Source organism: Ursus americanus, chromosome 29, assembly GCF_024610735.1.
Source record: "Ursus americanus isolate L20-20 chromosome 29, mUrsAme1.1.p, whole genome shotgun sequence".
In the NCBI taxonomy this organism is placed as follows: Eukaryota; Metazoa; Chordata; class Mammalia; order Carnivora; family Ursidae; genus Ursus; species Ursus americanus.
The window spans coordinates 34,715,951-34,738,464 of NC_142155.1; the positions used below are offsets into that span (position 1 = coordinate 34,715,951).

The following is a 22,514-nucleotide window of genomic DNA, read 5'->3' on the forward strand; positions in this document are numbered from 1 at the left end:
TGAGGGGCTGCTGACAGGGTCAGGAGTGAGCTCAGGAAACGTCGGCCTCCGTGGCAGCACCGGCTAAGGGCGAGAGCACTCTGGTTGCTGGCCGAGCGCCCCGCAGCCAGCGACGGTGATGTGGGCAGGGCAGAGGGGAAGGCCCAGGTCAGCCAGGTGGCAGAGGAGTGGAAGGCACTGGAGGAGAGGGCAGAGCCGGGCAGGCTTTGTCTCCGTCTTCTGACATTGCCGTGCCGGTCCTCTCATCCCTTCGATGATAAAGCTTCGCGTGCTGGTTGAGGAAGGCCAGCCCTGGAGCTCACCGTGTGAAGTGGGGTCTGTGGGCCATCCTTGCGGGATGACCCAGGGTGGACTGAGTGGTGCCGAGCCCGGGGACAATGTCAGCAGGTGCGTGGCTCTCAGCCCAGGGCCCGGCACCACACGAGAGCTCTGTAGGGTCCTGATTGCCGTTGTTGCTGTTGTTATTTTGCTATTGCTCAATGACTTCGGCGCCCTCCTCCATTTCAGCCCTGTCCTTGTCCTGCTCCTGAGCGCTTACTCTCCTTTCCTTTGGCTCATCAGGGATCTGGGAGCGCCCACATGACCCTCCTGTCGTGGGAGGTCATCAGAAGCCTTGCAGGACACGTGCACTGACACTGTGAGACAGGAGAACTTGGGGCGCCGGGCTCTCCGTCGCCGGAGCTTCTGGAGCCCTGAGTGAGCACCAGACAAGTCAGGGGATCCCTGGCCCTCGCCCCAGCCGCGCGCAGACGGGCATTCCGACTGCTTTCCAATTGGTGGGTTTGGGTTGAGAATCGGTTATGTGTTGGGGAGATCCAGAGACAAAACGCACGGGGACATGCCAATGGGGCTTCTCACAGAGGCTGGGGCTACTTCCTCGAAGTCAACGACCCCCCGCACTGGGAGCTGCCTACGCTCACTCTCCCCCATCCTCCCTTCCTCCTCTTTCCTCTTGTATCTTCTCCAGTCTGGGCTCCTAGGGCTCCCTCTCCCTGGACTTCTCCGCACCAGCTGGCGGCTCCTACTAGTCCCTTCAGCTGCTGCTTCTTTGCCTCTGCCCTCCACAGCCCCATCGAGTCCCCGGGCTTTAAAGACCTCCTTGACTCAGGGCCCCCAAGTGCATGTTCCTGACCCCACTCTCTGAACTCCAGACTCGTCCCTCAGCCGCCCTTCTGGGCCGCCGTTCCCGTCTCTGCCACCTTCTGACATTTTTGCTGCTGTTATACATTTATTTGTCTCTTTCTGTCCCCAGACCACAATGTCAGCTTCAGGAGGCAGAAACTTTGTTCTGTTCACTGCTGCATCCCCAGCTCCTACAACAGAGTTGTTATTCAGTAAATACTTACGTACGAATCACAGAATGAAAGAGAGAGAGAGAGAAAGGATGTACTGCCACCACGTACTGATACCTGCTAGGTGCTGCTCACCCAAAATCCAGAGGTTTTTTTTCTTTAACCCCTACAACCATTCTGTGAGGTAGGCATCGTCACCCTCATTTTACAGGTAAAGCAACTGAGGCACAGAGAAGCCACACGGCTTGTTGGTCTGTACTCCGTTTGCACACCTCTCCCTCACCTCCAGAATGGGGCACCTAGGAAGGTCACCAGGAGAAGCATTTGGGTTTGACCTTGTGTACTGATGAGCTTCCGCCGTTCCTCCATAGCTCCTGGGAGAATGTTCTGAGGCCCCCTCTGTGCAGGCCTGGAAGCCAGCGGGGGCTGTCAGCTCCGCGACAGGCATCTCTTCCCTAGCTGCTCTGGTAGAATAAACAGCCTTTTCCCTGGGGCGCCTTGGGACCAGGGAGCGGGAAGAGGAACCTGGCTGTAAGCAGGTGTTCTACTGCTATGGACTCTACCGTGTCCCCTCGAAACCCAGATGTTGAAGCCCTAACCCCAGTGAGACTGTGTCTGGAGACAGGGTCTGTAGGAGGTAATCTGGGTTGGAGGAGGACATGATAGGATTAAAGTCCTTCTAAGAGACACCAGAGTGCACCCCCCACTCACCTCCTCCCACCCCCCGTGTGCCTGTGCCAAGGCAAAGTCATGTGAGCACGCGATGAGGAGGCGACCATCTGCAAACCAGGAAGAGTTCTTACCAGAAACCGAGCCAGCCAGCGTCTTGATCTTGAACTTCCCAGTCTCCAGAAGTGTAAGAAACACGTTTCTGCTGTTTAAGCCACCTGTGTAAGGTATGTTGTTACGGCAGCCGGAACTGACTAAGATGTCGACTATCTCTGTTTGCCAGGGCTGAGGGGTTCCCAGGATGTGGGAAGACTGGGACAGCTCAGTCACTCTAGCTGTGCCCACTACTACCCAAGTGTGCCGGGTTGGGGGAGGTGCATCTAGACTTCTCTGCCTCTCTTTCCTCAACCCTCTCCCCACATACCTCCTTGCCCCCCCAGGAAGGCAAAGTTCTCACACTTTCACTAGCTGATCACCCTGGGGGGACACGCACACTTCTTGCACAAGGGAGGCTCTACTCCTTGCAGAGAGATGTCTGGCAACACACAGTACTTCGGGGGATGGGGGAGGCAGGGAAGTGTGGTGGAAAGTGGCTGAGGTCGGAGAGACCCTGGTCTCAAATCTTGGGACCATCACGTACTGGCAGTGCCACCCTGGGCAGGTCGCTCTGGGCCCTGCACAACTCCAGGAGGCATCTGGTCCCCAGCAGAATCTGAGAGCAGTTCACACGGAGCACAGTGCAAATGGTGGTGTCTTTTAGCTTGCATGACAAGACTGAACTGAACTGAACTCCTTTATCTCAGAATCCGTTTCCTCAGCGTCGTCAAAGGAAGATAAGATTTACTTCACCGAGCTGCAGAGAGAATTCAACAAGATAATGCGTTAGGACGTGCTTGGTAAGTACTAAGCTCTTGCTTTCCTTCCCTTCCCTTAAAACCCCCTACGCAGGGATGTACTGTACGGTGACTAACATCATATAATAAAAAAACATTAAAAAATAAAAAACCCTACGGAGGCAGTAAGCCACAGCACAGCGGTTAAGACTGTGGGCTTTGGGGGCGCCTGGGTGGCGTCTGCCTTCGGCTCAGGGCGTGATCCCGGAGTTATGGGATCGAGCCCCACATCAGGCTCCTCCGCTATGAGCCTGCTTCTTCCTCTCCCACTCCCCCTGCTTGTGTTCCCTCTCTCACTGGTTGTCTCTATCTCTGTCAAATAAATAAATAAAATCTTTAAAAAAAAAAAAAAAGACTGTGGGCTTTGGTCCGAGACTGTGAGGGTTCAAACTGTGTGATGCTGGGCAAGGTAATCAACCTCTCTGGGCCTCGCAGTTCATGGTGTAAAGTGAGGATGCTCAGGGGGCTGGGCTGTAGGTTGGATTTCATGAGACACCAGGGGTAGAGTATTATTGCAGTGTCTGCATGTAAAAAGGGCCCCGAGTGAGTGAGACTCTGCTCTCTGGAGAAGCCTCTTCCTTCCCTTCCTTCTCTCTTTTGTCCTTTGACCCTCTGCCTCTGGATTTTTCCAGACAAAGCAAAATCCTTTCATGTGCTTTCTCACCGCCCCCCACCAAGGGTGACAGTGCGGGATGCAGTGCGGGTGAGCCCGAAGGCCCATGTTTACGGAAGGTGTGCCAGGCCAGGCCCTTGAAGGAGGCCCCACCGGCACAGGGGGAGGAAAACACAGCCTCTGGCCTCGGGGTTCTCAGATGCAGCCCTGCCAGGCAGCAGGGGGCCTCCGGGGGCAGAGGTGCTGGGACGACACCCCCTGAAGGGAGAAGCCTTGGCCTAGAGGGAGCTGGAAGGACCTGAAAGTGACCAGGTTTCCTGGGCTACGTAGAAACTCGGACGAAGGTTCTCACCCTCTCCTCCTCTGCCTGAGCTCCTGAGGCAGAGCGGCAGCGTCTGGTGGAGACTCAGATGCCCCTGTGGCCTTTGAGGGACTTACTTCCGGAGGCTGAGGGCAGATGGCAGGGGTGAAAGAGGCCCTCATGAATGATGCAAGTCAGCGGCTCTCACACCGCCCCCCCCCCAGCCATGGAAAATGCTGGAGAGCTACAGATTTTGATTTGAATAGTTTTAAGGGGGGCCTGAGAATTTCCTACTTCAACTTTCAGTTTAGAAAACATTCAAAGCTACAGTTCAGTTGAAAGAAGGGTACAGAGAACACCTAGTACCTTTCACTTACACTTGCCACACGTGTCGATCTCTCTCTTTCCAAATGTGCATATGTATACACACAGATACGTATTTTATTTTTTTAGGATTTTATTTATTTATTTACTTACTTACTTATTTATAGATCAGTGAGGAGGGGCAGAAGGAGAGGGAGAGAGAGAATCTCAAGCAGACTCTGTGCTGAGCCTGGGCCTCCATCCCACGACCCTGAGATCATGACCTGAGAGTCAGATGCTTAATCGACTGAGCCACCCAGGTGCCCCTATACACATATGTATTTAAAAAAATATCTGGATCATTGGAGTATAAGTTGTAGATGTCGTAATACTTCCCCTTAAATATTTCCGCACACTTGCACAATACTTCCCCAAAGGTATTTTCCTATGTAACTACACTATCATATTACACTTGAGAAATGTACTAGCAAAATAATATTATATAACATATCATTCATATTCAAATTTACCCTATTGTCTCCAGAATATCCTTTGTAGTTCTCCCCCACCCCATTCAAAGATCATTCATGGCAAGTCTCTTCATTGTCCTTGAATCTAGAATAGTTCTCTCCAATTTTTTGTCTTTCTCGTTATTGACATCTTTGAAGAATCTATGGCATCCTTAACACTTCCGTTATATTTCTATCACTTTCTACAGATAACTGCTTTCACTGAAGAATCTATGCCGTTTCTGTAGTGGCGCATTCTATATTCCACAGTTCGCATTTCTCGGATTGTTTCCTCTGACTGAATTCAGGTTAAATACTTTGGTAAGAACACTGCATGGGTGGGGTAGTACATTGGGTGTCATTTCATGCCAGTTGGTCCTGCTGTTAATCACACTAAATTCATCATGTGTTTAAGTGGTGCCCGCCATGTTTCTCCATTGTACTTCTAAATTAATAAGTAATCTGAGGGGATTAATTTTGATCGTATGAATATCTTACCAATCTCTTACCCAACGGTAAGAGAGTACACCCCTGATCCTTCACCAAGCAGATTGTAACACTGAAATATGGTAGATGATAATTTTCTCATTCTACCTTTCCTTCTACTTCACGGACAGACTTTGTTTTATACAGTTTCTCCAGCCTTTGAACATCACCATGAATTCAAAGATTTTTTTAAAATTGAATAAGTCATAATTCATTATAAATATTAAAGCTCAGATTGGGTGTTATAGGCAACTGATGAATCACTAAATTCTGTCCCTAAAACTAATAATACACTATATGTGACCTAACTTGAATTTAAATAAAACCTAAAATAAATTAAGAGAAAAGAATTTACAAACCCCAAATGTTAAGCTCAAATTGTCCCAAATTTGGTCAGTGGGAGCCCCTTCAGTTTGGCTCCTGGGTCCCTTTGTCATGTCTTCATTAGAGTTTCAGGACTTTCTGAATCTTTAGTATAACCTGAGGTTCTAGGCTCCTCTTGTACTTTCTGTGTTACAGCTGAATCAGGCATGTTCTCAAGGAGCCCCGTCTTGTTCCTTTTAAAGGAGAATGATTTTTAAAAAAACCAAGATCTGGGGACTCAGTGTGCTCATTATTGTTGGGGTATTGTTATTCCTAGGACTTTTCAGTGGACTGAGCTTGGCAATACTTAAAAAAACCAAATCTTGAATTCACTTTGGTATTTCCAATTCAAATCCAACACCACAGGTCCTTCCTTCCTCCTCTTCCCACATTCCATATTGACGCTTCCTTTCTCGCACAGTAAGAACTTGCTTCTTAACAATGTACTTACTAATTTTCTCTATCCCGCAATGCACACAAAGTCGTTTTAGAATTACTGCACCAGAAATACAACTAACAACAAGCCTCCTAAGTCAGATGTGAGCCTTCTTTGTAGTTCTTTTTTCTCTCTGGAACATATCTCATGAAGGGTGTGGAGTCAGGGTACTAGGTCCCAAGTTACTTGCATTATGTTTTGGTTTTTTTCTATCTGATTTTCTGTAGACTTAGTTGTTGATTTAATTTTATCTTTGAAACATGTGAAATATTTAAATGATTGAGCAACAGAAAGTATACAGAAAGGTATATGCGTGGGGAAGTCTCATCCTTAACACTTCTGTTACGTTTCTATCACCTTCTGCAGATAACTGCTTTTATTAGATTCTCATTTACTTTTCCAGACATTGTTGTTGTTGTTTTAGTTTATTATTATTATTTTTTAAAGATCTTATTTATTTATTTGAGAGAGAAAGAGCACATGAGCAGGGGCAGGGGCAGAGGGCGAGGGAGAAGCAAGTTCTCTGCTGAGCAGGGAGCCCAATGTGGGACCCTGGGATCCTGGAATCATGACCTGAGCCAAAGGCAAACACTTAACTGACTGAGGCACCCAGGCGCCCATTGTTGCTATTTTAAAATAGCATTGATCCAGCTGCAAAGGAAAAGAGAATTTTAGCTAAAGAAACCAGGGGAATCTCCCTTATGGTCTGGATTAAAAGAGGATAGTACGGATAGGCCGGTGGTGGGCATTAAGGAGGGCACGTATTGCATGGTGCAGTGGGTGTTATATGCAAGTAATGAATCATGGAACTTTACATCAAAAATTAGGGATGTACTGTATGGTGAGTAACATAATATAATAAAAAATTATTATAAAAATAGGGGATAGTACAAAATGGCAAGAAAAGTAGTAGTAGGAAATGAGGGGGAAGCAGGGGGTCCCTCCAGCTACAGGGTCTCAAATATTCAGATGACCCTAAAGATAACTGCCTGGGGGCTAACCTTGCAGGAAGTGTTTCCTTTTTTCTTTTTTTAAAATTATGTTATGTTAGTCACCATACAGTCCTTGAGTGTTTCCTGAGGATGGAGTCAGGGGAACCTCCCCTCAACGTGACGGAAGCAGGTGATTTCATGAGCCCTGCCCTCAGGAATAAAAGCAAAGGGGATTGGAAGTATGAGCCAAGGATTATGACTAAGAATGTTTCAGTCAAGCTATTAAGAAGGGAGATGACAAGGGATCAAGGAGGGATAGCTGTCAGCGAGAGAGGCAGCAGGCTGGGTCCCAAAAGAGTTGGCCTGGGATTCAGAAGTTTCTGTGGAGGTTAGGCTTGGGTAAAATGGCCCCCCGTGTCCCCTAAATGACATGGGGCAAGGGCTGAATGCGGCGGTGTGTCCCTGTCTGTAAGAACCAAGCTGGAGATCTAATGCATTGAATGAACTATGGGTTCTGAACGTTAAGAGGAATCCTATTTATCTCTGTTGAGCATGCAGGGATTAAAAGCAAGCATTGGTTAGATAAAATGATCTAATATTCCGGGCTACAGTCAAAGTAAGGGGAGTGCTTGTCTAATTACTATTTTACCTCCTTCTTCTCCAGTGAGGAAAGTGGTCTTCCACTTGGAAAGGGTGGGGTAAATATTGCAAAGAGGGGATTGAAGTCAAGGACAGGTGAGGAGGCAGGAAAGCCAGCCCAAGCAGCTGTACTGAACTTGGAGCCCTGAGCCTGATGAATTACATCCTGCAGCCCTGGAGGGACTTGACATGTGATTTCAGAACCGCGGCCATTAATCTTTGATAAATTATGGAGGAGGGCATTTGAGCTCAGAGACAAGAGATGGGCACATGTGCTCTTGACATTCAGAAAAGGGGACAGTGGGTTCTGCAGCTTACAGTGCAGTGGGGGGGGGGGGTGTTCTCACCAGCCTGGTTAACAGGAAGGTGTGTGTATCTTCCGGAAAGTTGGTTTTGAGTCCCAGCTCTGGTCCTAGACTAGGGCAGGATCAGGGCAGGAATTTGGAGACCAGGGTGGTCTGGAAAGGGTCAAATCAGGGAGAAGACGGGGCAGTGTGGGGGTGTTCTCATGGCCCCTTCTGTAGTAATACCTGATTTACCACTGTGCACCTCCAGCAGCCATGGCTGTGGGCCTCAGACTGGTTTCCCCAGAAGCAGACCTTGAGATGAGGGAGTGTGTAAAAGTGTTAGGAAGTGTTACCAGGAAATATCAGGACGGGCGTGGGGAAGTGGGACAAGATGAGAAGGGAGTATACAAAGCGAAGGCCTAGGGGGAACTTTGGGTCAGCCCCACAGGGAAACTCCATAAATAATGTAGGTCTCGCTTCGTTGTCTTGATCATGAAGGGGACTGTAATGACTTTACTCCTCGTGTTGTCACCTATTGATTATGGGACGCCCGAGGGAGAGGTGAATTCCCAGGGATGTGGGAGCCTGAGAACAGTCCTCTGACAAAGAAACTCACGTGCTGGCTGAGTGCGTCCAAGGAGCTGGTATGTGGCCATGACACGAACTGCCTTCACACACTGCCTGGACCCACAGCTCTGGTCCAGCTAGCGGAGCCTGGGGACGGCACCTTGTCCAAGTTTGGCCAGTGAGGCTGCCTCCACTGAGAGTTTGGAGCAGGGCCCAGGATCTGCAGGGTGGAGTCTGGGCTTTGTGTGGCAGCCACGTTCCACCATTTGGGCTCCAGGGACATTTGTCGTGGTGTCTGATGGCCCAGCACCTTCTGAATGCTGTCCTAAAGCTTGCTGGAGTTCCTGATGTATAGGAACCGCTGGCCCCTGGCAGAACCTAGTGTTCTAGGAAATTCTGAGTGTCCTTTGTATCTGGGACAGGTGTGGGACTCGGACTACACCAGTCAGGAGAACCTACATGATACTTCTATATGGGAACAAACACAGGGTATCCATTTTTTCTGGTGCTCCTGGCAGCCCAGGGTTCTCATTTGGGAGATATTATGTCAAATTCCTGAATAGAGGTGGTGACAGCTCAGTGGCAGTAGAGGCTTGAGTTCCTGGCATCCAGTGCCCATCTGCTTCTTTCTACGGGGGAGGCATTAGGAGTGACAGGTTGAGGATTTTTAAAAAAATTTTATTTACTTATTTGGGAGAGAGAGATCAAGAGGAAGCGTGAGCTGGGGGAGCGTCAGGCAGAGGGAGAGGGAGACACAGGTCCGCCGCACAGGGAGCCTGATCAGGCCTCGATCCCAGGACCCTGAGATCATGACCTGAGCTGAAGGTAGACGCTCAACCAACTGAGCCACCCAGGCCCCGCGGAATGCTGTGGGCAGCGGCTCCTGGGCATCCAGAGAGGCGTTTGACCAAGTCTCTTGGTCATCCCAGTGGACAGATGTGGAAACGTGATGGACTAATCACTAGTTCAACCATATCAAAGGTGAAAGGGGACTAATATGTCAACACTGGCTGGAAGGAGGTCTCTAGAGGCATACCACAGGGATCTCCGTTAGCCCTGTCTGTTCAACATCGTTATCAATGACTCGGATCAGGGTGCTACAGATAACACAAAGCCAAGGGAACTGGAAGAAGCATTAGGTCCCAGAATCAGCTTTCAAGATAATCTTGATATCCTGAAGAACTAGGATTGAAAATAAAACTTAATGGAACATGCATCGGTTCTACACCAAGTTAAGACAAAAACCCCCCAAAAAACAAAAAACAACCCTGCATAAGAATTGATTTGAAAATGGTGGGTAGAGAAAAAACTTCAGAGGGAGGAGGAAGTATTCCTCTTTATATATTTATATCCGACCTATTCCGCAAAGGATCTTAGGGAACTTGTAAAACTACACGAAATGGAAAAGAGCTAAAACACAGTTGACCAAATTGCTGTAGCGGTTAACAGTAGCAAAATACTAAAAGCACAGTTGAGACCAATCCCCAGACACATGTATCACCCAACCCAGTGGATGTAACAAGTCATGCTCTGAGCTCCCCTGTGGCTGAAGCAAAGAGGGAAACTTGATTGGTTTGAGATTTTCTAGTACATAGAACAGACAAACAAACCATTTATCCACTAGAAGCACTGCTTTTCTAGATGGTCAGACCCGAGAGAAAATTCCCTCCTGGGTCCTTATAAAAAGAACACCTGGCGAGGCTAGGTAGGGATGGAGTCCTCAAAAGGCAGGATATCAAAGCAAATTCAGTGAAAGTGATTCTCCTTAGAGCCAGAAAAATGTCTAAGCACCGGATTTAGAACGTGATCTACCTCTCTAACTCAGTGTTTCTGGAGTTGTCCTCATTACTGCTGCCCAGGGGAGACAGCCTCACCTCATCTCGTTTCATTTCTCCCTCTCCTACCTAAATACTAAGTAGTAACATTTTACTGGGTAGAGTTGAACTTTTATGATCATAAAACTTTGAGATATCTAAGGTTTTTTGCTGCCCCCAGTTTTCACCCTCTTGTCCCTGAGAATGCACACTCCAGCAGGATGGAGGACCACTTGTCCTTCACGGTCCTCCTCAGCACTCAACAGTTGTTCTCAAGGTGCATGCTCTCTAGAGAGCGTTTCTTTATTGGGTGAATTGCCCCGCCTGGTGTAGGTTTTTTCTCTCTTTCTTTTTCTTTTTCTTTTTCTTTTTCTTTTTCTTTTTCTTTTTCTTTTTTTCTTTCTTTCTTTCTTTCTTTCTTTCTTTCTTTCTTTCTTTCTTTCTTTCTTTCTTTTTTTCTTTCTTTCTTTCCTTTTTAACGAATTTGACTTAATTCTGAACAAATAGGAAGCACCTTTACTTTGTCCATCTCTTGTTTTCCAGCTCTCTGTTGCAGCACTCCTCCTCACCCTTTGATGCTGTCTTAGGCAGAGCCTCTATAATAGAGCTTTTGGCCACCATCGGTTATAATAACTAGCCTTATTTCGGCTGGTTGGCCTTGAAAGGTCCAGCCCAGGCTGCATCAAAACTTCAATCTCATACCCACCTTCAGGCTTCTCCCCACCCCATCTGTCAGCTCAGGCCTGAGCTAGGGACCTGCCTTGGGGGAGGGGATGTTGCTGCTTTTTACCACCTTCTCTCCCATTTTGCCTATCCTTCTTGGCCTCCCTTTTGGGTGGAGTTCTTAACATTCCCTTGGAGGAGCGGGACATTGTGCAGAGGTCTTGCTGCCCAGTTGTCACACCCAAAGAGAGGGAAGTTACCCCCATGTCCTCTCTGGCCTCTCCAGCCAGCTTCCCACATTCCTTGATAGTTCTCGGGCAAGAAGCAGGTGTTAGCCTCCCTGTTCCAGAACCTGGGGGCAAGGACAAAGATGCTCCCCAAGCTTCTGTCCAGTGGGAATGCTGGTTTCTGTGGCTCAGCCAGCATCCAGCTGGACATAGGACTCACTCTCCCCTCTTGAAGGCCTGCCACCCCCCAAGCACTTCCCCTAGAACCCCATGCTTTGCTTGAGGGCTGGCAGAAGCATCTCCCTCCCTTCTTTCATGGGGAAGGGAGGGCTGGGGATGTATCCCAGCCTTACTCACTAGGCTGACAATTCTCTACTATTGGAAATCCCCCTACCTCAGTGGAATCTCTCTCTGAACTTCTCGTGCTCTCTCGTGGTGCCAGAGGTGGGGTGGCAGGCCTGAATCATACACCTTTGAATACATCCTGCAGGTATGTTCTGGGCACTTCCTTTTTAGAGTGTGGGGTCCCTTTTGCCTACTGTCCTCCACTTTGGGGCATTAGCAGAAATTCTGAGATTGGGAAAGGTCCATTCAATACTCCACTGAATGTCCAAACTTCCCCATTGGCTGGGCCCCCTTTCTGGGACTTGTTTGCCAAGACTTGTTGAACCTCTGGCTCAGGGCAACCCCTTCCAGGGATCACAGGAACCAGACAAAGAGCTGTGGTCACGGACCCTCCTGGCTTTGTGATTGTTCCAGACATCTTTCCACAATTGCCCAGAAAGTGTATTTTCACGTCCTCTCCCTGCTCCCCCATTTTGCTGGGCACACGGAATTTGTTAGGAACAGAGTAGTGAAGAGTTCAGAGGCTTTCTTCTCCTACACCCCCCTGAGGTTGGCCCAGCAGCTCAGTCCATCTCGTGGAGACAGGAGGAAGCAGAATCTGGGCCGCATGAACGAGAAGGGGGAGGAAGGAGGTGAGGGAATGGGTGGTGGGGTAAGAGGTGAGGGCGGGAGCTTGGGGAAAGGAGAGAAGGAGAGACACAGTGTGGGCCTGTTTTTCGGCTCTCTGGTTTCTGAACCACACTGAACAACAGGGCCTCAGAACCTCCAGCCCTGATTTTCTAGGAGAAGGAATGCACAGGGCAACATATCTGAATTCTGAGTGGGCCATCTGGAGCACAGTGACTTTTCTCAAATGGAGAGAGTGTGGCCAGGTAGTGAGAAAGTTTGGGTAAGGATGACTCTGGCCATGTGAGAGACGCATGCGTCAGAGAGGTTTTGCTCGATGGTGTCCACAGAGCTCTGTTTGGCCCCCTTCCTCTGTGCCTACTGAGGTCCACTTGCACCTCTGCTCCATGTTTCCTTCTCTCAGGGCCCACAGCTGTGGGATAAGACACTCACTCTCTAGAACATTCATGGTCATGATGACATCAGGGGAAAGAAAGGCCAGAAAACCACATACTAGCTCTTAAAACTTATCCTGAAAGCGACATGTGTGACTTCTGCTCACATTTCATGGGCCAAACCAAGTCGTCTGGCAGTGGTTACATGTGACAGAGTGGCAGTGAGTTTTTCTCCCACAGGGAGGGATGCCAGGTATTGGGGACAGTACTACAGTCTTTCATGCGAGGCTACCCATCCTGCCTAAGACACAGCAGTGGCATGCTGTTTGAAGTCTGACAAACAAGATCGTCAGAAGAGATTTGAAGGCAGCTGCTGTGTGGGGAATTGTATTTTTTCCCTAAAGATTATTTCATCTTGTTCGATAGATCATATTCTTAAATTCTTTCGCTGTCCGACAAGTATTGATCAGGGAAACTGTTCAGGCACCCAGGTGTGAGCCACATCACTCCGTAACTCCCCCACACACTCTTCCTGGCTGGCTGAATTTTCTTCCAATTTCTGTCTCCCTGATGCCTCCCCCCCCCCCTTTTTGGTCCACTTCAGTTTTCCTCTGAGTTCCAAAACCCAGATGATAGTGACTCCTTTGTGGTCACCTAAGAGTTTCAAACTCCTGTCTCAAGAGACTGGTAATTTTCTCTTAGATCTTCCTACTATTTGTCCAACGGAGCAGTGGGGTTTTAGGAAGTTTTTCTGTCTGAGGAGCTGAATTTCCACCATAAATGTGGTTCACTGAGAGATTAGCATGCTTTTTTCTTTTTATCATTAAAAAGAATTTTAATATTTTATTAAATCATTCGTCCAGAAAAGGAATGACTAAAAAATCATAGCTATAAAACCACCTTCACATAACAAATACCTGGGACCTGTTGGGTACTTTTCTTCACTGTTCCTTCCTTTTACAAAGTCAGCTGCTGCTCTCCCCTGATTTATGGCCAGATTGGATCCTGAAGTGTCTGTCCTGCTCCTGTGGGGGCCAGCGCCCTCCATGTCTCCGGGGCCCCTCACCACAGCGATGAGAACCCTCTCCTGGAAGGAGGCTTTTGTTCACCTCACAGGGAACTTTCTGGGCCACAGCCACAGGCAGCCCATTCACCCTCCTGGGCGGGGGGCAGGGGGGAAAGCTCATGAAAGAGGCAGCTTCATTTCATGGTTTTTTTGCCTCCTTATCAACTGGGACAATGTGTTTTTCCCCTCTGACTCATGGATTCAGAACCTTAGGACTGGAAAGGGGCTTCCCTGCTGTTTCCTTCAAGTGACAAAAACACAAAGATAGGGTGTAGCTACCCACAGTGCCTCGTTACATTTCAGCGAGAAGAATATTTGTAATTGTCTTTTCCAATCAGCCATTTTCCTAGGCAGTTTATTTACCTATTTTGATTTTGAGGTGGCTCACTTCCTACCTTGCTTTGTTTTGTTTCTTTACTGGCCTTAGCTGGGTCTTTTGTGAGCTGGTAATTTGTTCTCTGGTCTCTTAGCAACCAGGAACTTTTCTAGCTCACCACTGAATCAGACCTTGGAGTTGCAAAGTTTATAACAAAACCTGCTGAAGGACAGCACCTCTCCCAGAGCCAACAATTTTAAACGAATGTTTGAACAAGAAAACCAACCAGGTTTCAGGATGTGTACATTCATAAAGGCAACAATGGACAAAACACACATCTGACTCTCCAGAATGGTTCGATTGTCTCCTGGTCCCAGTCCCAGCTAGCTGAGTCTCGCTCGTTCTCTATCCCCCCCATGCAGCAAAAGGCACTTCCCTTGCTTGCTCTTGGGCTGATGTGAAGCAGATGGGGCCTGCCTGGAAAGAAAACAAGTGAACCCTGCCTGGAGGAGGATGAGGAGGGGATCCTGGGCCTGTTCTCCTTATCCAGGATAGGGCAAGCAGCTGATCCCATGGTCCTTGCCAGTTTCATGCCACACGCACACACATGCGCATCCCATGCCACGCACATTTTTGTGCAATGTGCTAGGTACTGCCTAGGGAAATGCGCAGCACATAGCCGTGCCCCTATAGAGCTCGCAGTCTAGTAAAGACAGACATAAATAAATCAGCTGCTAGCCAGTGTGATAAGTCCGACATTCATGATATACACAAAGGGGTGGGGAAGGAGAGGGAACTCAGCCTGGGGAGTGAGGTGGGAGCCTGTGTGAATGACTGCAACAGAGGCAGAAGGGGGGTGGGGGAGGAAGGGGCTACCTCTCTCCACCTGTAGCCTGTGTGCGGAATCACAAACTTCCAGCAGGGAGCCCCAAGCTATTAGCTTAGTGTGAGCTCCGAGTAAGCTAATATTAGCCAGTTATTAGCTCATGTGAGAGTTTACTAATTCTCAGGGTTATCTATGGCTATGTAAAAAATCACCCCGAAACTTAGTGATGTAAAACAGCCACTGTTTTATTATGCTCTCAAATTCTGTGGGTCAGGAGTTAGAAAAGGACATGGGGGTTGGCTCTTCTTTGTTCCTTGGTATCTGGGGCTTCCGGGGAGGACTTGAGTGGCTGGGGCCACCTTCAGCTGTGGTGGATTGGAGGCCATTTCCAATCTGGTTTCTTCACTCACGTCTGACAGCTGGGCTGGGCTGGCTGATACACAGGCTTGGCCGAGACCAGCATCCAGATTGTCTCCATGTGGCCTCTCCAGCATGCAGGTCACAGGATCATGGGATTTCTTACATGGAGCCTCAGGGATCGGAGAGCAAGGAAGTTTTCTCGGAAGGGGAGGCAGGAGCTGCATTGGCTTTGGCAGTCATACAGCATTACTTCCATGTACTGTTGGTGGAAGCCAAGGCCAACTAGATGAAAGGGACATGGGCCCACCTCTCACTGGAAGGAGGGTCAAAATATCTGCAGTTATACTTAAGGTACCACCTAAGGAGGTGGGGGTAGTGCATTCTGGTCTGACTCTGCCCCTCCTTTGCTGTGTGACCTTGGGTTAGCTGCTTTACCTCTCTGGGCTCCGGCTCTTCATCCATACAATCAGAGGTTAATCTAAAGTTACAAGGAGCATTAGCATAGCAAGTACACTCCTTATGACCCGTTGATTAGGTATGAGCTGACTTTCGACAATGGGGATGGATCTCCCGTTGAATCATGTGGCTCACTGGGTAAATATGATTTTTAGAATCTCCCACTGGAAGGGATTTGAGGAACCCTTGTTCTACAGATGAGAAAAGTGAGGTCTAGAGAATCTAAAGTTTCGGGAGTAAGTTAACGACGGACATTAACTAGAGAATAGAACTGGGGTCCCTGAACCAATCGCCCTGTGTGTTTTCCACTCACGTTATTACATTTGGAATTACGTATGGGATTTCATTCAAACATCCACCTTCAGGAAGACATCTCTTACGTAAACTTAAGGATATCTGTAAGGAGCATCTGGAAATTTTCCACTGGGTCCAACCCGAGAAGTTGTTAATTGGGCAGATCCAAGCTTACTGCCTGGCCCCTCTGAGGGCCTTGCCTTGGACCAGAGCAGAATGACAATGGAGCAGGGAGGTGGGCTGAGAAGACGTGAGTTTACTTCTGGTTTGGATCTTAATTTTTTTTTCATACCAGCCATATTCAGAAACGGCTCCTGTGCATATGTAATAGGGTGATTGAGTTAAATAATAAATGACAAGAGAGGCCACAGGAGGTGGGAAAGAAAGCAAGAGAGAAGGAGTCTGATTTCAGCTGAAATTGCAAAGGACACTGAGCTGCTGAGAGTGATGGGAGAGCAGAAGGGCCCCGTGGTAACAGGAACAAAAAAAGAACTGGCGAAAGAGCCATGTGGCCTGTTACAGCCCGAGGAAGGCAGAGAGAAAGAGAACAAACTGTAGAAATAGAAACAGGACATCAGGTGTTTAAAAAGTGGGGGGGATCCTGAAGTCACATTTAGTGTCGGGGAGTAAAGTAAAAAGCAGCGTAGGTCACGGAACCTTGAATCTTCATGATAAACGGGTGTTTCCAGAGGGGGGGGGGTCAATCACAATCAATCCTTAAGTGGAGTCAACCAGGCAGCACTGATTTTGTCATGTTGTTTGGACATTGACTGGGAATAAGGCTCATCTGTGCTCAGCTACCAGTTGGGATACTGGGAGGGTGGACGAAGGGAGACACTGAGGAAAGCCGTGGGGTTCTCTGGGAGAAGCCCGACTCCCCTACCCCATCCACCCCATTTTCAGCTCACACCAATCCCACCCATTCCCTTTCCAATCCATCACCTTCTGCTCTTGCCCAATTCCTGCTAGGTCCTCTGCCCTTATTCCTTCCCATCCTTCCCATCCCAGTCCGGATCCAACACAACGTGTCATCGCCATTGTCAACTTGCCCATTCTCATCTCAATCCGCATTTTTATCCCCTTGCATTTCGTTTACAGATCCTCTTATTTGGTCCTCATTGTTATGACAGTCTAAGCCTTTGTAGGATTAAACTCGCAAGATGCTAGACCTTAGGGGTGTAGGAATTTGATACCCCTAAAGCAGGATGCGTCTACTTTTTTCTTTTCGTGATTACGCAGAAAATGGTATTTGTATAGCCCATTGAGGTAGAGGGCTCCAGCCCAACCCAGCCCCCCCCCCAGCTACCCCAGGGGGCTGAGGTTTGTAGGCAAGGCTGAGATCCACTCTCAGTACAGTTTTGGAGGCTCCACAAAGGACTGTAGGATTCTGCACACTCCCAAATATGCACACTCTCCCTATAGACTTGTATGCTGTCTGTTTGCCCTTTGGCTGACTCACCAAATGACATCAGTTCCAGGGACATGAAGGCCTCATCCCTCTTCTGCTGTCTAAGGTAGCAGCAAAATAGAATAGCTTGGTGGTGATGCAGTCACAGCAGGACTGGCTCGTTTGCCTCAGTCAGGAGAAAGCAGCCATGGTGTTCAAATGTATTTAGGGGAAACTATCATACTAGTTACAGAACTTGTAACAGTGCTCAGGGCTGAAAGGGACACAGAGGGAGTATCATGCAGTTCCTGCTTTTGTGAGCTTGTATTCCAGTAGCAGGGACGACACTGGCCCTGGGGAACTATAACAGAAGCCCGGAAAGATGAGAACTGTGAGAGAAGTTCACAGCCCCTGGGGGTTGAAAGGAGGCAGAAGGGTCTGTCCTGTGGAGACGGAATCCTCCAGAGTTCCACTGAAGTTGTATCATTTCACATGCGCCTGAGGGAGGAACAGGATTTCCCCAGGAGTGGAGGGGGGTGGAAGAGTACATTGCAGGTCCAGGGAGGAACATAAACAAAAAGACAAGGGGGGCAAAACAACAGATGGGGTGGAGAAAACCACATAGCCCAGGCAATGTGAAGAGCGTAGAGATGGTCCAGGGATGGTATGGAGAAGTAAGTTGGAGGCGGGTCATGTAGAGCCATGATTCCAGGGTGCAGAGAGGTGTGTGGTTAAGGGGCCACAGGAACCACTTGTCTGAATTCTCCTTCTGGACTAATGGAAGCCCAGCGTGCTGGCTATGAGACAAGGGGAACCTGTGACAATATGTTGCTTGCTGTACCCTGTGTGATATAGTCCTTTGCCTCTCACCTAGGAGGCCTTGTGCCTTTTGCCAGGCTAAGTCATCAGCTTGTAAGTGGGGTGAAATCTAAGACTCGTCACAGCTCTTGACAGCTGGATGGGTTTGAAAGAAAGAGCCTGGAGCCGTGGCAAACAGGAGGCTACAGAAGTTAGGATGCTATTGGCTGCAGGTAAGAGAATACACAACTAAGAATGGCTTAAAGGAATGTCATTTAATGATCTCACATCAACTATGAGATCAGAAAATTCCAGGAGAGGTTAATCTGGCAGATCAACAACGTTAGAGTCTGGATTAGCTTCCCTTCGATGCTCTCTACTTTCTCCTCATAGTCCCAAGATGGAGGCCATAGCACCAACCATCACAACCTCACACAACAACAGGCCATCTTCCCCCCACAGAAAGCGTTTAAGTTAGAGAAAGGGTTTTGTTTTCGTGTGATTCCCTCTTTCTGTCAGATAGGAAGACTTTTTTTCCTTCATGTTTCATTGGCCAGAATCAGATCACAGGCCCACTGAAAACCAATCACTAGCGAACGGACTTGGATTAACACGAATAATTTAGACTAGTGATTCTCAAATTTGAGTGTGCTTATTAAAACTTGGGGGGCTTGTTAAAACACGGATTGCTGGGCCTCAGGGTTCTGGTTTAGTAGGTCTGGGTGGGGGCCCAAGAATTTTCATTTCTAACAAGTTCCCAGATAGGCTGCAGCTGGTCCAGGGACCAGACTTTCAGAAACACTGGTTTAGGGTGATGGTTCTTAACTCTGGTTATATAGTAGAATAACCTTGGGAAAGTGTATATATATAAGAAATGGCAACTACCTGTCTGAGCCATACACTTGACCTATTGAATCGAAATTTCAGGTAGCAGGGCCTGTCAAATGGGAGTTTTAAAAATCCCTCAGGTGATTCTAATGTGCAGTCAGGGTTACACACACTGGCCTAAATCAAAATGGACTCTCCCTGCCTGATTCCTAAATGTGTCAGCATCCTCTGAACAGGGAATGGAGAGAATGGCCGTGGAGTAGCCAGCCCACGGTGGTTGCCACGGGGAATGTCGCGGCGGTCAGAGCAGTAAATGAAGTTGCATGAAGAGAAGTGGGGGCTAGGGTATGACAGGGAGGAGCATCTCCGAGGGCCTTTTTGGGTAGAAGCGACTGTCCTTGGAGGCTGATGGGATGTGGAAAGAGGGGGAGACAGAAGAAGTGCTATGGGTTTCTGGACAGCCAGGAGGAGAGCGAGAGAACCCGGAGGAGCAGGCTCTGCAGGGATGTAATAGCTCCAGTGAGGATGTATGCAGCTGGAGGTGGCCATGGGACGCCCCGTGGGACAGACCTACAGGCAGGGGAGTGGGGTGGAGGCTGGAGACGCTTGATTGGGAGGTGAGGGCCGAAGACGGCCATAGGCACAGCAGGAGTCTTTCTCCTGGGGGCACCCTACCCACCCCCAGTCATGCAGTCAGCTACATGCCCTGAAGACTTAACATCTCTGACGTGGGCTCTTCCAGTAGAACCTCGCCGGGACTTCCTGCCTTCAGTCTCTCACGTTCATTAATCCATTTCCCACACAAGCTTCCGAACACAAAACTGTGATCCTTGGACTCTGTTTCTTAATGCTTTTCCCTAGACTGGCACTACCATGGAGAGGTTCTCAGCCTTGGTCACACATTAGAATCTCTTGCAGAAGTGTTTGACAAACTCTGGGCTCTGGGCCACCTTGACACCAGCTCCTTTAACTTTCTGATTTAACTGCTCTGGGATGGCGCCTGGGCATTGCGATTTTAAAAATCCTCTTCCAAAGATTCCGGTGTGCAGCCAGAGTTGAGACTACTGACCCTCAGGATGAAGTTCAAACTCCCGGGCGTGGTGTCCAGCCTCTCCCTGCAAAGCTCCTGCTTATCTTGCCCCCTTGATCTCCCTGTGCCCTCTCATCCCCTGCCATTCCCTGAACACACCATGCACTTTCATGCTTTTGCGACTGCACACCAACTCTTCCTCTGCTCAGAAAGCCTTTTCTGCTTGTTGGCTACATGGATGTCTTTGTTCCAGGCTCACTCCACCTAAGCATCATCTCTGTCTAGAAGACTTCCTTGGTCTTCCAAGGCAGTGACTACTTTTTCTTGGGTGCCCCCACCGGTTTCCTGTTCCTCTGTTATAGCGCCCGTCACTGAACGGCACAGATGTGTATTCATCTCTCTGATGGGTTTTGCTCACCCACTCACTGTGGGACTTCAGGCAAGTTGCTTTAGCCCTGCCAGTCACCGTGTTTGCTGTAAGAGAGATAATGATGTCCACCGCGTGACTTTCTTTTTCCCTTTCCCCCTTCCTCCTTTCTTCTTTCTTCTTTCTTTCTTTGTTTCTCTTTCTTATTTTTAAATTTTATTTTAAAAGATTTAATTAATTAATTAATTTGACAGAGAGAGGGAACGAGCGCAAGCAGGCAGAGTGTCAGGCAGAGGGAGAAGGAGAAGCAGGCTCCCCACTGAGCAGAGAGCCCAACATGGGAGTCAATCCCAGGACCCCACAATCATGACCTGAGCTGAAGACAGACGCTTAACCAACTGAGTCACCCAGGTGTCCCTATTTATTTATTTTAGAGAGGGAGAGAGAGAGAGCAAGAGCGAGCACAAGAAGGAGGGGCAGAGGGACTGGGAGAGAGAATCTCAGGCAGACTCAGAATGATCATGGAGCCTGACTTGGGGCTCCATCTCACAGCCCTGAGATCACAACCTGAGCCGAAACCAAGAGTCGAACACTTAGCCAACTTCGCCACCTAGGTGCCCCCACTGCGTGAGTTTCTTATGAGGAAGAAATGAAACGATTTGTGTTTAGTGTAGAGCACGTGTAGAACACAGGGCCTGGCACAGAGCAAGCCCTCCACCTCTGGACCAGCGCACCCAAAAGAAATACAATGAGCCACAAAAAAAAGAAAAAAAAAAGTGCTCACTAGCTGTATGTGGCCAGAAGCCACTGTACTGGACAGCCCAGTGCCAAATTCAAGAAATTCTGTGAATTTCTTGAGGATAAGCACCGTATTTTATTTTCTCCAGCATCACTCAATGCTTTGCACAGAGTAGTGTTTAATATGTGTCTATGAGATGTTACTGAGCTAAGTCAGGTTGTTCCAGAGTCATATCTTTGGGTAGGTTGCCAAGGAGAATAATTGATAAACCATCACAAGTTATGATGACAGGCTATGGCAACCAGCCAGTGACCGAAAGTAAGGCACTAGCTTACTCTCACAGAGTCAAGGTGCAGGAGCGTGAGCCATTGGCGCAGCAAGTCTGAAGTTAGAAGCCTAGAATGGGGAAGGTCTAGATATTGGCCTTGATGCTGCAGCCACTAAGTGTTGGGTTCCCTTCAAACTAGTCTCGTGCTAAATTAGAGGCAACCAACCCTACCCATTGACAGAATGGGTGGCCCTTTTTGGGGTGGGATCTTGGGACCACTATAGGAAAATCGCTTGACTCCAGAAGCCTCCCTGACCAGCTGAGTTCCAGAGAATGGCTATTAAAATAGACTTGTGTTTGAGCGCTGGTTCTACCGTCAATGAGCTGTGTGATCTCAGACAGCTTACTTAACCTTTCTGAGTTTCAGCTTCTGCCATCTGTGAAATGCAGAGACTAACAATCGCATCTGCATCACAGGGTTACCTTAAGGAGATCACGCACTTTGACCATGTCTGGAGGAGACCATATGCTTCTGACATGGCTTCCGCTCATCCTCACCTCCTGGTATTCACCCCTGTGTATCCCCTCCCTTTGGGTATGTGCTGGTCTCAGTGACTTAATTCTAACCAGTAGAATATGGCAAAGTGTTGGGACGGTGCCTCCATGAGTAGATTACGAAGGCTCTGACTTCTGTCTTGCCAACACCCTCTTTTGCTGCTACTCTCTGCACTCTGAGAAAGCAAGCTTCCAAGTTACAAGGTGCTCCGTGGAGAGGTGCACATGGAAAGGAACAGTGGCGGTCTTGTGCCACAAAGTCACGAGGGCTCCATGAGGAAAGGACTCCTTTTGACAACAGTGTGCGTGAGCTTGAAAGTGGGTCCTTCCCTTGGAGTTTTGAGATAAGACTGTGGGCTCCTGGGAGCTAGAGGACCCAGCAAAATTGTGCCTGGACCCACAGGAACTGTGAGGCAATAAATGTGTGTTGTTTTAAGTTGCAAGTCTTGGGGTAATTCGTTACGCGGTAATGGATAACTTAGGCGTGGATGCAGCATCTGACACAGCATCTAGAACATAGAAGGTGCTCAGTAGCTTTAACTATTACTCTTAACAGAAGAGTGGAAAAGTTTGCTCTTGGGAAGGGGGTTTTGTCCCATACCACAGAGATTCTCTAAGGTAGGCAGCCTATTGACAGCTTTTATGAACAGCCTGGTTGAAATCAGACTTGCTTAAGTGGAGTCGTAATTTTTTAAATTTTTTTTAAAGATTATTTGTTTATTTATTTGAGAGAGAGAATGAGAGAGAGAGCGAGTGAGCATGAGAGGAGGGAGGTCAGAGGGAGAAGCAGACTCCCTACTGAGCAGGGAGCCCGATGCAGGACTTGATCCCAGGACTTCAGGATCATGACCCGAGCTGAAAGCAGTCGCTTAACCAACTGAGCC

General features: G+C 48.5%; 1 long non-coding RNA gene across 1 annotated transcript in view; it reads left to right on the top strand.

Moving 5' to 3' along the window:
• Window positions 1-2,103: 2,103 nt before the first annotated feature.
• LOC123802814 (uncharacterized) overlaps window positions 2,104-22,514 on the top strand; it is a 30,224-nt gene continuing 9,813 nt past the window's right edge. Inside the window, exons 1-3 of the long non-coding RNA XR_006782666.2 lie at window positions 2,104-2,188; window positions 2,765-2,857; window positions 4,790-4,901. This is a non-coding gene — a long non-coding RNA (uncharacterized LOC123802814). The remainder of the gene's footprint in view (window positions 2,189-2,764; window positions 2,858-4,789; window positions 4,902-22,514) is intronic.